This window comes from Ictalurus punctatus, chromosome 8, assembly GCF_001660625.3.
Source record: "Ictalurus punctatus breed USDA103 chromosome 8, Coco_2.0, whole genome shotgun sequence".
Classification (NCBI taxonomy): Eukaryota; Metazoa; Chordata; class Actinopteri; order Siluriformes; family Ictaluridae; genus Ictalurus; species Ictalurus punctatus.
In genome coordinates, this window is record NC_030423.2 from 11318903 (window position 1) to 11331205 (window position 12303).

The 12303-nt window shown below is 43.2% G+C and overlaps 1 protein-coding gene across 6 annotated transcripts in view; it reads right to left on the reverse strand.

Annotated features, from left to right (window-relative positions):
* The window catches only part of mbnl3 (muscleblind-like splicing regulator 3), a 59661-nt gene extending 47897 nt beyond the window's left edge, over positions 1 to 11764 (reverse strand). For 3 of the 6 annotated variants that reach the window (XM_047157175.2, XM_047157170.2, XM_047157174.2), the window contains exon 1: positions 11268 to 11764. The gene's annotated coding sequence lies outside the window, so the exon portion shown is untranslated. Of the gene's footprint in view, positions 1 to 10897; positions 10989 to 11267 lie in introns of all 6 variants that reach the window. The other 3 variants (XM_047157171.2, XM_047157172.2, XM_017474911.3) reach the window with 3 other exon arrangements.
* Positions 11765 to 12303: the final 539 nt, after the last annotated feature.

Here is a 12303-nt window from a genome sequence, read left to right on the forward strand (position 1 = left end):
TTTACATGGACAACAATAATCTAATTACTGAACTTATTCTGAATAAAACGATATTGTGATTAAGGTGTTTACATGAGTCACTTTTAGAATATTCCTTTCATGTTCCTGTTTTACATGTTATAGAACATAGAGCGATTAACGGCACACGTCATTACGTCCCGGATGTTCCCTCCAGAATTTCACGTATATCAATATACAGTTGGTCTTCGTTATGGTACCGTATACAGTTTTGGCCGTTTCATTTTTAATTTTACGAAAACTACAAACGCAGTTAATTATTTGTCATTATTTGTATGTGCAAATAGATGACCGCTTGAAGCCGTGGGCTATGTGCGAAACCGCGTACTTACCTACTATATTTTACCTGAAATACGTGTATCTTGCCTACTATATAGCAGGTAAGTACGCGGTTTGGGACGCAGCCGTGCTCTCGTTTGCCAACAAACTATTGAACACTGCCGTGTGTGTACGTGTCCTGTCACAAAATGCGGTGAAAACTCGCACACGACGTTAATAGTGTGATTAAGGTGTGCGCATGTCTGTAATGCACGACAGTAATGCGACTAAAACAGGAATACTCCACGTCTCTTAATTCGATTTGTGTTTACTTCGAGTATGACTTTAGTCAGATTAAGGTCATCAATAATCGCTGTTTATATGCTGGTTTCTTAATCAGAGTATCGTCTTAATATTGGATTATTGTTGTCCATGTAAATGTACTGAGTGTTACAGTGCAAAATAATGTTATCATGTTATCTAATGTTTACATGTTATCTGTCCTCTTTTGCATACATGATCTCACTGATTGGCTAGTGTCAGTGACTGACAGGGGAGAGAGTACGCAACCCTTCCCACTCCTGGCCACGGATGGCTGTGGCGTTGTTGAAATTTAATCTTGTGATCTCGTGACGATAGGACAAAGCTTTTCTGTTGCAATTCTTTAACAATTCTTCTCACGATACTTACATTATCAAATTATCATACGTTATATGGACATGACCTTGATCGTTTTTGCTGACCTCATTATTGACAATTGTGTTTACATAAGCATGGACATCAGCAACACTTTGCGCTGCTTCTGTCCTGCTCTAGTGCTGTCAAATTAAAATTTAAGATAAAAAAAAAATGCACATTCCAACGCAAAAACTGTGTGTGTTCGAATTTACGATGTGTAACGAGCACTAGCATCGATTTTAATTAATACATACTGCTGAAAAAAACGACACGCAGGATGTTAACAACGCACTAACAATGTTTTCATTAGAAGAAACCTCTAGAAAGATTAGTTCTAGTGTTTCAAATAATCCAGTCATAATCAATGATGTTGGGGATTGAGCCGCTTAAGCTGCGTGAGCTGAAGCTGAACAGTGAATGAACAGCGGTAAACTGAAGCGCTTTACTAGCGGGTTACTGAACTGGAACCCGAACACATCCTATACACACACACACACACACACACACGAGATTTAATCAGACATTTACACAACACAAACCTAACATTGCAACCTGCTTCTGCACAAAATGACACGAACGCACAAGTGAACTTGAGCTTAAGTACGGCGCTAGGTAGAACGATTCCGCCGCTTCCATGGAGAATAACGTGACAATGAATAAAGCATAAAGCATTTACATTATTTTATTACAATATCTGAATATTCTTAAGAATTAAAAGTTCGTTGCTCTTTGAAAGGGTGTACTTATATTATTATGATATTATCTCAGTGTCATAAAATGGTCTTAAAATGACAATATCCATCCATCCATCTTCAACCGCTTACTCCTTTTCAGGGTCGCGGGGGAACCTGGAGCCTATCCCAGGGAGCATCGGGCACAAGGCGGGGTACACCCTGGACAGGGTGCCATTCCATCGCAGGGCACCATCACATACACACTCACACATCCATTCATACACTACGGACACTTTAGACACACCAATCAGCCTCCCATGCATGTCTTTGGACTGGGGGAGGAAACCGGAGTACCCGGAGGAAACCCCCGCAGCACGGGGAGAACATGCACACTCCGCACACACGGCCCCGGCCGGAATCAAACCCCGGACCCTGGTGGTGTGACGCAAACGTGCTAACCACTAAGCCACCGTGACCTAACTCCATGTACGTTCTGACCGCCATCACTACCATAGATGCTGTGAGAACAAATGCCTGCGTGGCCATCCGCTAAACGCTTCAACACAGTCCGGGTTTACACGCTTGTCCCTGTCTGCCAATTATTTTGTGCATGAATAGCCCATATGATGGACGACCATAAATGAACAGCAAGTGGAAAGTGAAGAAGCCTACGCCACAAAACAGCCTATGAAAATGATGAGCTGTCCCTAGACATCTGAAACCTGACACCAGCTGCATGACAGCTAAGTATTATTACTTCGTAGGTTCTGTAGGTTCCAAAAAAGAAAAAAAAAGAAAGAAAAAAAAGCTATTATCCTCCCAAGATGTACCGTTATAACATGCAAAACGCATGGACACTAACCTGTCGTGGTGCAGTATTGGATTTCAGGAGTGTGCTGGATATTCGACACTGGAAGTAGAAGTGAAGAGAAGTAGAGGACAAAGCCGTTTTTGGCAGCTGAGTCGGGCAGAAGCACGATTACTGTGGCTATGTAATACTCTAAGAGGTTATAACACAGGAAATGGTGTTATAACACACACACGCATAGTTATGTTCAGCACCATACTCATACCTAGTGGATGAGTAGTACCGGAGCTGAGGGTGGGAATGAAACAATTCCTCAGCATGGATACTGCATACTGGTGCACTGCACAACATTCCCAACACACACACACACACACACACACACACTTACAGTATGCAAGCAACTCCAGGCTCTCTTCAATGCTCCTGCACAATAGCGAAGCTGCACTCGACTAGAGCATAATGCAAATGCTCCGAGCTCTGTAGTATTGCTCGTGACAAGGTTGTTAAAACGTTTCTGTCCAGATCACACATACTGTATGGTCACACTGCACTGCAGCTGTGGAATACAGAACGCAATAAGCTGATGTATAGTCAAGCATTCACATTCGGTCACGACACGCAATATGGACGAAAAAACTCAATTAAAAAAAATAAAAATAAATAAATAAAACGAACTCATCGTGCTGACCGAGCCATTTAACACCACAGACAATAAATCGCTGAAGTTTTTTGGCCTTTTTAAAAATATGAATCAGCCTCTAGGACGGAACCACGGCTGTTGAACTCGAGGACTCCCGACAGAGCAGAATGCGTTCTCGTTATTGTAAATGACCCGAGTGCAGACAAAAAGTGATTTCGGAACTGAATGTTCCTGAGCGAGACAGTGCAACTCTGCAGCTCGCGTTTGGGGAATTTAGCCACTGCTGAACCCGCAGAGCCTGGCACGTTTGGCTTTTGCGCTCCGTGCAAATCTGTAAAGCCATGCAACACAAACATTTTCTTCTGTGTCCCTCTCGTTGCCACGAGAGGAAATCTTTCTGGGTTTGTCTTTTTATGGGGGGAAAATCCAAAATTGTGTTTTGGGAAGGAAGTAACAACGCTCATACATGCATACATTCATTCATTCATTCATCTAGGCATTTCATTTTGATTAAAAAAGAATAAATCATGGACGCACACAATGTTGATGCATATGTAGAAGTAATCCGACATATTCCACTTGTGCAACAGCTTGTGCAACGCGATGCTGTCAGGGTAGATGCGACATTTAAACGGAAATGAACTCATTTTTGATGCCCTGTAAAACACAGGGAGAGGGTTAGGATTAGGAGAGCATCATGCAGCAGACGGCATTATCTGAAGCATGTGCTTTAGTTAAAAACCATATGGCCTGGGCATTCGGGACTTCGGGGAGTTTTTCTTCAGCCCCGAATGATTCTCCGCTTGGAGCGAGTTGTCACTACGTAACTGAACGTCAGTCAAAGAAGACTGTTGCGATTTTGAGTCTAATCAGACAGGATTGACAGGAAAATACGTGGAAACGCTCGTCTTACTTGTTGATAGCTCTCGATTCTGCCAAGCGCTCGCTCACACGGTCATTAAGGGGGAGAACGGACATACGCAGATGAAAGGAAATATTTTTTACTTTCTTTTCTTTAAATCAGTAAAGGAATCGAAACCGAAACACTAACATCCTCTGTGCCGAGGGGGAAAACGAGGTGTGTAAACGTCTATACGAGTTCCACGTTACGTGAACATGATGAGCCGAGCATAAGGAAATGTACTTTGCATGGCACTGTAGCAGCTACAGTAAATAGCGTTGTGTCGTTCGCGAGTGACTCGACTCGGCTCGGCTCGTAAAGTGAACGATGGGAGACGCCTCCCGCCTTTTTTTTTTGTAAATGAGTCCGAGACAGAATAACAGGACGATCTTTTCGCCACACTGCTCGGCCACGCGCGCTCCATGCGCTGACTGAACGTCGTGTTGACGTACGTGTGACAAATCACGTGCTTATTGACATCCTTCACAGCCATATTACAAATATACGTGCGACAGTTCCGCGAGAATGGTTTGTTTGGAGTGGTTTGTTTTGGATAGTTCAATACAAATTAAACTTTCGATACACATGTTTGATGTTTTTACATTATCTAAGGATTTTGTGCTAAACATAATTCAAAAGCGTGTACAATTAAAGGTTTAGTATAATTACACTGAATAATTTAAGTGATATATGCGCACACATACTACTCATAGGTCACAATATTGATACATCTGGCTAAATTATAAAAGCCAGAAGGGGTACTAAACGAAGAGCCGGCTCTTATTGTTGAGCTGAGCCAAAAGTTCTGGCTCAATAAAAAGGGTTGGACTTCCTATCATTACAGCGAAACCCATACAATGATAGCTTAGTTGTTCCTCCCTTTGGCTAGCGACACCAAACTAGCATAGTGTCCTATATTTTATCGGTCTGGTAGTTCTACACACGAGGCAAGTTTTATGATAAATGCAACTTTTTGTCCGATATTTAAAGGAATTAGCCCTCACATGCAAGAAAAAAAAAAGCAAGCAAACAGTCTATTTAGAAGCATGTTTTTAAAAGTATCCCCCCCCCCTTGCACAAGAATCTGGGCTCGGCCCCCGGATGATTAACACTCCAGCTAACGCCCCTGCATAGCATATGGACATGCTAAGTGAAATCCTTGCGAGCAGGATTCGCGAGGTCTTCTGACAGTTTCACTTGCAGAACTGAAACCGCAGGCCGTAGAACAAAAATGAGAAGTAAACACTGCTTGAAATTAGACAAGTTGCCCGGTTTCACCATTTAGCCTACACCATGTTTACTGCTGGATACGACGGAACTGACACGAACGGACCTCTGTTATGATAATCATACAGGGATACCAAAAAAAAAAAAAAAAACATCGCTTAGTGACATGCTGAAAATAAACTTCCCAGCTCAAACTGAAATGGCGGGACTGGGCCAAAAAACTGGAGTGTACTTTTTCATGATTGCGTAGAAACGACTCCAATTTTCATATGATACGTTTCATATAGCTGCATATCGACTTTATTAGAGCTCTATTAGAAGCAGGTGCAGTTAGATGACACAGCAGTCACGCTGCGATGAAGAACCACGGGCCATGTTCCGAGCGGTCATGCTTTCCGTTGTGTCGGAGTGAAAAATAGAGAAACAGCAGCAGAGGAGTGCGGGGCAGGAGCGTGCAGAGGCAGAGCTTAAAATGGACGCCAGACAGTTGAGGTTGAGGTGAGTAAGAGGAGTGGTTAGGAGACAGGCGCCGGCAGCTGCAGGAGTTAAACTGAGAGAGCGAGAGAGAGAGAGAGACCATGGCCTAAGAGCAAAATAATTAGGTTAAGTATCTCTAATCTCCTTAGCCTACTCCTGCGCTGCAATCTTCATTCACAAAAACCTCCAGTGTCCTGCGTCCACATAGCAACGTACAGTTACAACATACACGGTACATTTACAGAATGTGTGTCAGCAAACAAATTTTTTTTTTGTTTGTTTTTCATTCTCCACCCAAACTACTCTGACCAAACACTGAAATAGCTCAAAAGAAAATAAACTAAACCATATATAGGCGACGTTTCTTATGTATGGAGTAAAAGCACCACGGGCGTGCGGTTACGGGAAAATAATCAAGCTTGGCGTTACAGGGAAACAGCAAAGCCATCCATCGTGAAGACCTTCCTGGGTCGAAATGTTTGAAAGTGCTGACACTGAAGATTCTTTCCAAAAAAAAAAAAAAAAAAAGAGAGAGAAGTTTTTCCTCGCAGAAATCGTCTTTTCTGACGCGTTTATCTGGAGCGTTTGTCGTGCAAGTCCCTGTGTAAGGGCGGGTGTACGCGGTGCAAGTTCGGACAGTCTTGAGGTCGTGAGCCACGCGGTACGGGTCAGTTTATTGGAAAACTGTACAGATGCAATGCTACACGACAGGATTATACGACGTGGCAAACTCTGACGCGATCGCCTGAATTTTCGGGCCATTTATCAAGAGATTGCTGCAGGGATTACGTATTTTTGTAGGCCAACCCAGCCTTTCCTGGTTCCCTCGACAAAAATCCAATAGGACTTTTCCATTGGCTTCTACGGGTTTCAACAAATTCAACGTAAGAGTTTTTAAGACCATTACGAACGCAAATGAAGACCTATTCCACGTTAACCTACACACCATATCGGGACACACCGGGCGTGTTCCGATAAATTTGGACCGGGCTGCACGGTTTGCGTGAGTGGCTACTGGTTCCATTTTGTAACAGCCTCTCAAAAACACATTTAAAAGCGAGACTGGAGTTTAAAACTTTATAAAAGTAACGAAGTTCTTAATCCATAATCCGTTAACTTCATAATTAAGACTCTTTTTCAACTGCTGCTTATGCTAGGTCTCGGGATGGAGGAAAGCATGAACCGCCCCCTTCTGCATGCATGAGCTCACAGACCCCCATGATTGGCTAGTGTCCCTGTGATTGGCAGGAGACAGAGAGAGAGAGAGAGAGAGAGAGAGAGAGAGAGAGAGAGAGAGAGAGAGAGAGCGCGAGCATGGCCAATTTTACTCTCATGGGGTGCATTTCATTCAGCACTGGAATGTTCAGTCCATAAAAAAATCCCACAATGCACCGCAAAAAATGCTCACACTATGTTCCCTTACTGGAAATGACATCATACTTCCTGAAGCCTCTCGGCTCTGAATAAAATGGAGGACGAACTCTCAGCCAACTTTGTCTACAAATGTAAGTAGCTTATCGTTGTAGCTCTCGAATGATTACTTACATTCGTGATTTTTAACTTTAATTGACGTTCTATACACGGTTTGAGTCTAATGACTTTGAAGTGTTTATTGATTTTAAGAAATAATAATAAAATCCACTAGCTAGCCTACGATCCTGCTCGAAGTTCCATGACAGAAACACCTGATTAAGCAAACAAATTTCTGACGACATAATGTCAAAAAGTTATCGGTCCTTGCTGTTGCTGATAAATGCCAGTAATGACGTTTTACAACGCGAGTACGCGGTCACGTCGCCGCAAAATGAGTCATCGGTGTCCCAATGTGTAGTGAGGGTCCTTACCAGTGCCCGAACTCGTGTACACGATATACTGATTGACGACCTCGGGAGCTGACCGAGTCGCACCCTTGGACTCCCAGCAACGGGTAGCTGTGGCGACGGATTCGAAGTCACGATCTCCGAACCACGGGTAAATCCCTGTTATCACTTACGTCATCAGCCTTTCTATCTCTCTCTTCAAATTAATTTAATTTTAATTTTTTTTTTTTTAAAGCGTAACGTCATGTTGCTGAGAACCTGGAAAGACTCTCCCATGGTGGAAAACTTGCTGCCTGTTAAAAAAAAAAAAGTGCTGACGCTGGACACTTCTTCCATAAATGTTAATTAACCGTCTCCTTACCGAAATCACCGGATCAACGTTTACACTTGTACGTCGTTTTTTTAGCAAATCTATTTATTCTAAAGCATCCACCATACCAGTCCCTGCTAAATAAAATGTCTGTGAGATTACGAGCTAATAAAGTAAGATAAGCATGAGATTATTTACTTAAGAGACATGGCTTAATCCGTTATGCCTATGTACTTTACTATATACACGCGCTTGCCAGAGCATTCAAGCTTGCTAAGCAGGTCTTTGTAATGATAATAAAGTTGTCATTTCTTTATGAAAGGTTCGAGCTCAGTTGTGGTAAACACTAAAGCTTTGACGGAACTTCTCCTCCTTTTGAGTGTATACTCTCTTCTCTGTGTGCTAGATTGCCAATTATAGATGGATCAGCACCACGCGGCACCTTTTGACATGGCAGAACTAGTCAGAGCTGGCCTGTCAGGAAAAGGGGAAATCAGGACAAGTTGTGTGTGTATGATAATGTCACAACGGCGTGGAAACAGCGATAACAGCGCAAGCGAGCTAGACAAGTGCAAAGTCCACAAGCTCAGAAAGGCATGGAGGCGAGTCAGGACCTGCAGCAGGGTTACTGTAAACGACGTTCTGTAATGGCACCGCTCTGTGCAGCAGTGTGTGTGTGTGTGTGTGTGTGTGTGTGAGAAAGACTTTATGATGACCAGTCGTACCCTCAATCCACTCTGCTCACCTCTACAAGGACCAACCGGTCCCCTGTTCTTATCTGCCATCGCCAACCCCTGAACACAACCTGCAAATAGGTCTAGCGTTTGCTTGTTGTTGTTGTTTCTTCTGTTTACAGACTGGATGCTGAGCTCGGAAGACTAATTATGGCTTTCCTAGTCTTTCGTCATGTCCATAAGTGGCCGTTGCCTTGAAGGTAGCGTGGTGTAATGGTCTAAATGAGGAAGGGCATAACAAAGAGAGCACTCAAAGTTCGACGTTCCACCTAAGAACAACACAGACATGTAGAGGCGGATGATTGGGCAAGCGAGTGCTAAGATTAGCTGCAGCATTTAATATTCCCACAACAGCGCAGGAGGAATATCATACCGCTGCCCGCAATCAATCCGTGTCCGAAACGCCTTACCCACTATTCCTTACCAACACGAAGTGCGTTATGGGTATGCAGAGGCTTACACGAGCATACTGGAGTGCTTATGTTATGCTAGAAAATGCTTCAACGCTTTGACATAAACTCGGTAATAAGGCTGTGTTGTTATTAATGTTGTATAACCAAACCAGAGCCAATGAACTTAAAGATGCATGAGGTAAAATTTTGTGTTAAAAAAAGAAAAGGGAAAAAAAAAAAAAAAAGGTTAAACGAGTGGCGTTGAGTAAGAGTAGAATGAGCTTTTCACTTACTGAGCTCGCCCCCCCTTTCCACCCATAAAGCTCCGCCCCCAAAACTGTTGTCGGTTCGACTAGAGTCACCCTGCGTCCCAGTTGGCATACTATCCGTACTACATGATATCCGAGATCAGAATTAGCGTGTTCCAAATCAAAGTATGTTGAAATGAGTATCCTAAAAAGGTACCCGGGTGGATCCGTGGACACTTTTTCAGCTAATATTGCCCTCAACTCCTTGTGCGATGGAGGAGGAGGAGTTTCGTGACTGTTTGCTTCACCGGTGTAAATGAAATGTGGACAGATAAAGCAAGGGAATGCTACATTAAATTATACGGTCTAAATTATGTAAGGAATAATGAGCAAAGAAGAGCTGAAATGCAACGAAGCGCTTGCTCACGGTGACCGCGTTTCTCTTCCGGGGCAACAACGTTCTCTTGCGCTGCACGATGTGTTCGTATACTCGATTAATACACACACTCAAGCTTTGTACTTTTTCCTTCACAAACAAACAAACAAACAAACAAATAAATAAATAAATGTACATCCTTTTAGTATAAGGGACTAAACGCTTGTTGAGTATACTAACTAGAATCACCGTTCGCAAAGACGTCGTCATAACACCACTTGCAAGCACACTTGGACCTTCAGCTGCTCGAAAGCCAAGGTACAAACCGATAACATAATGCAAACAAGCAAAATTCCCCTTGTAATGACTCATAAGGAAGTGGTGGGGGTGTGTCTATAAAACGTCTGCTAGGAGGCCGATCCAAATCCAAACAGACGTTCTGGACCGGAAGGCAGGTTTCCCAACTTTTTTGGGGGGGGGGGGGGGGGGGGGGGGGGCGGCATGTCCATCAGCCATGTGTTCTGAGGCACAGGCTTAAACTATTATTTGTTTTCATTCCTATATGATCTGTATTAGTAAGAAATGAAAAACATTGACACATTTCAACACCGGTAACCGACAGTGACAGAGACACAGCCGCCCTCCTGATCTTATCTTGGAATTGGCACTGCGTTTTTACGAGGCCACGGTCCATATCACATAGTGTGAAATCAAACAGAACAAACAGCCTCACACACACACATACACACACACATACAGTGCCACTACTCAGCCTCCATACCTCTGCCATACCCCATAACATTTCACTGCGCAACACTTTACACACACAACACGTATGACACATGGACCGAATACGCCGTCTCACCAGGAAGTACTAGAGTAAGAAGAACGGACATGGAGGGAGAAAACAGAAATGTCAGACTGCTATCTTAACTGCAGCCTGAATGTGCAGGAGCAAAAGGTCAGAGTGGTCAATCAGGACATGCATTTCCTGTGGGTGCGTTAAGCTGTCGCCTGGACCATTACAATAATGGCATAATGGCAACTGGAAGCACAGGAAATGGCCTACAGTAGCTGTGGATGAGAGGGAAGAATTAAAAAAAAAAAAACTGTGCACAAACCAATAAACAAGACGTTACGGTAAATCTAGAGATCATAAACAAGTTCTTATTTTGAGACTCACACACACAAACATGACACTTATATGCTACGTTATACTTGAATATATTCACATAAAGCTCATTTCTGGGGTTATGCTCCTATATATTCCCTTACTAATAGCTGAACTGAATTATTATATAAATATTTTTTAAAGGCTCCCTGAAATGTTGCTCACCTTTCTGCCTCACTGCTCCACATTCACAACCTGACTACTGAGAAGACCAACAGCTGCAGAGATAAACACACGAGAACTTGAAGCATTTCATCTGTGTACACAACAAGCAGGGTTTGTAAAACACGCCACAATGCAAGTAGCCATTGGGGAAATGGCATGTTATAACAGGCATGCTGCAAGGCCATATGCAAAAGCAAGGTTAGCCTGAGGCTCAGGACTAGGAGGCGATCGAAGGGCTTAGAAGCTTCGACAATGATAAAGATAGAAACATATTGCCTGGACATTACATGGGCGCGTGCACAGAGGGCTCGAGGGATATTAACGCTGAAATGCTAGTTTGCTAACTGCGCCAGAGTGAATAAGCACTTACCTGTGCAGACCTCTTGTTTTTGCTCACGGAGGGGTAGTGAGGAGGAGGAGGAGGAGGGGAAAGTGCTGAATGTTGTAGCTCGGCCCCTCGGTTTAAAGCAAACTCAAACACGTAAATAAGCCCACAATCATTTCTATAACCAGCCGCGTCCCACTCACTGGTGTTGTCTGCGGAGCTTTTTCTTCAGCCACCAAGTTTACTTCTCCTCCCAGCTGTCGCTCAGCTCGGCAGCTTTCAGCAGGAGCGATGTGGGATTTTTTTGTTGTTGTTGAGGAGAAAGAAAGGACGAAAGCGAAGGAGGAAGCGTGAGGCGAACTTGCTGGCGGCTGGGAGGCAGCAGGCGAGGCGAGGCGAGGCGGTAACGAGGGAGGAGGAGTGTGCATGGAGTAGTGCACTACAGCGTGCACTTCACTTCCTCCATTTTAGGGGAATCCCATTCCTACTTGAACGGCAAAAAAAGCCTGTTGCAAGGGTGGAGTCGGTAAAACTGAAGAATTTTTTTTTTAACCAGCCCTCGCAGTGGTTGCTAACAAATCAAGATAAACCTTACTTCCGTTATTCGTTTTTTTTTTTTTTTTTTTTTACCTCGAATTTTTGCTCACTTTTTTAACCAAAGTAACGCATGTCTAAATGTAATTTTAACGTACTTATTTTTTAAATAAATAATAAATGTACACGGTGTGTAATTGAACAAACTCAAATACACATAAAAAATAAATGAATAAAAATAAACAGATTTCATACGGCAAACGCGTCTATTGTTTATTTCTAAAATTGTTCACGAACGGCGTCTTAACTGACACTTTGGTGCCATCTGTTGTTGGGAAAGAGAACTTCAGGTAAATACAGCGGGTGATGGGGGGCTGTGTCTCAAATACTAATTAAGGCTCTATGAACCGAAGGTGAGTGAACTGATTCGATGATCCTGAATTCAACATATTGGGACTAATTAGTTAAAGCGCACCTATTATGGTTTTCAAACGGGCCTAATTTTGTTTTAAAAAGGTCTCGTACAATAGATTTACATGTATCCAAG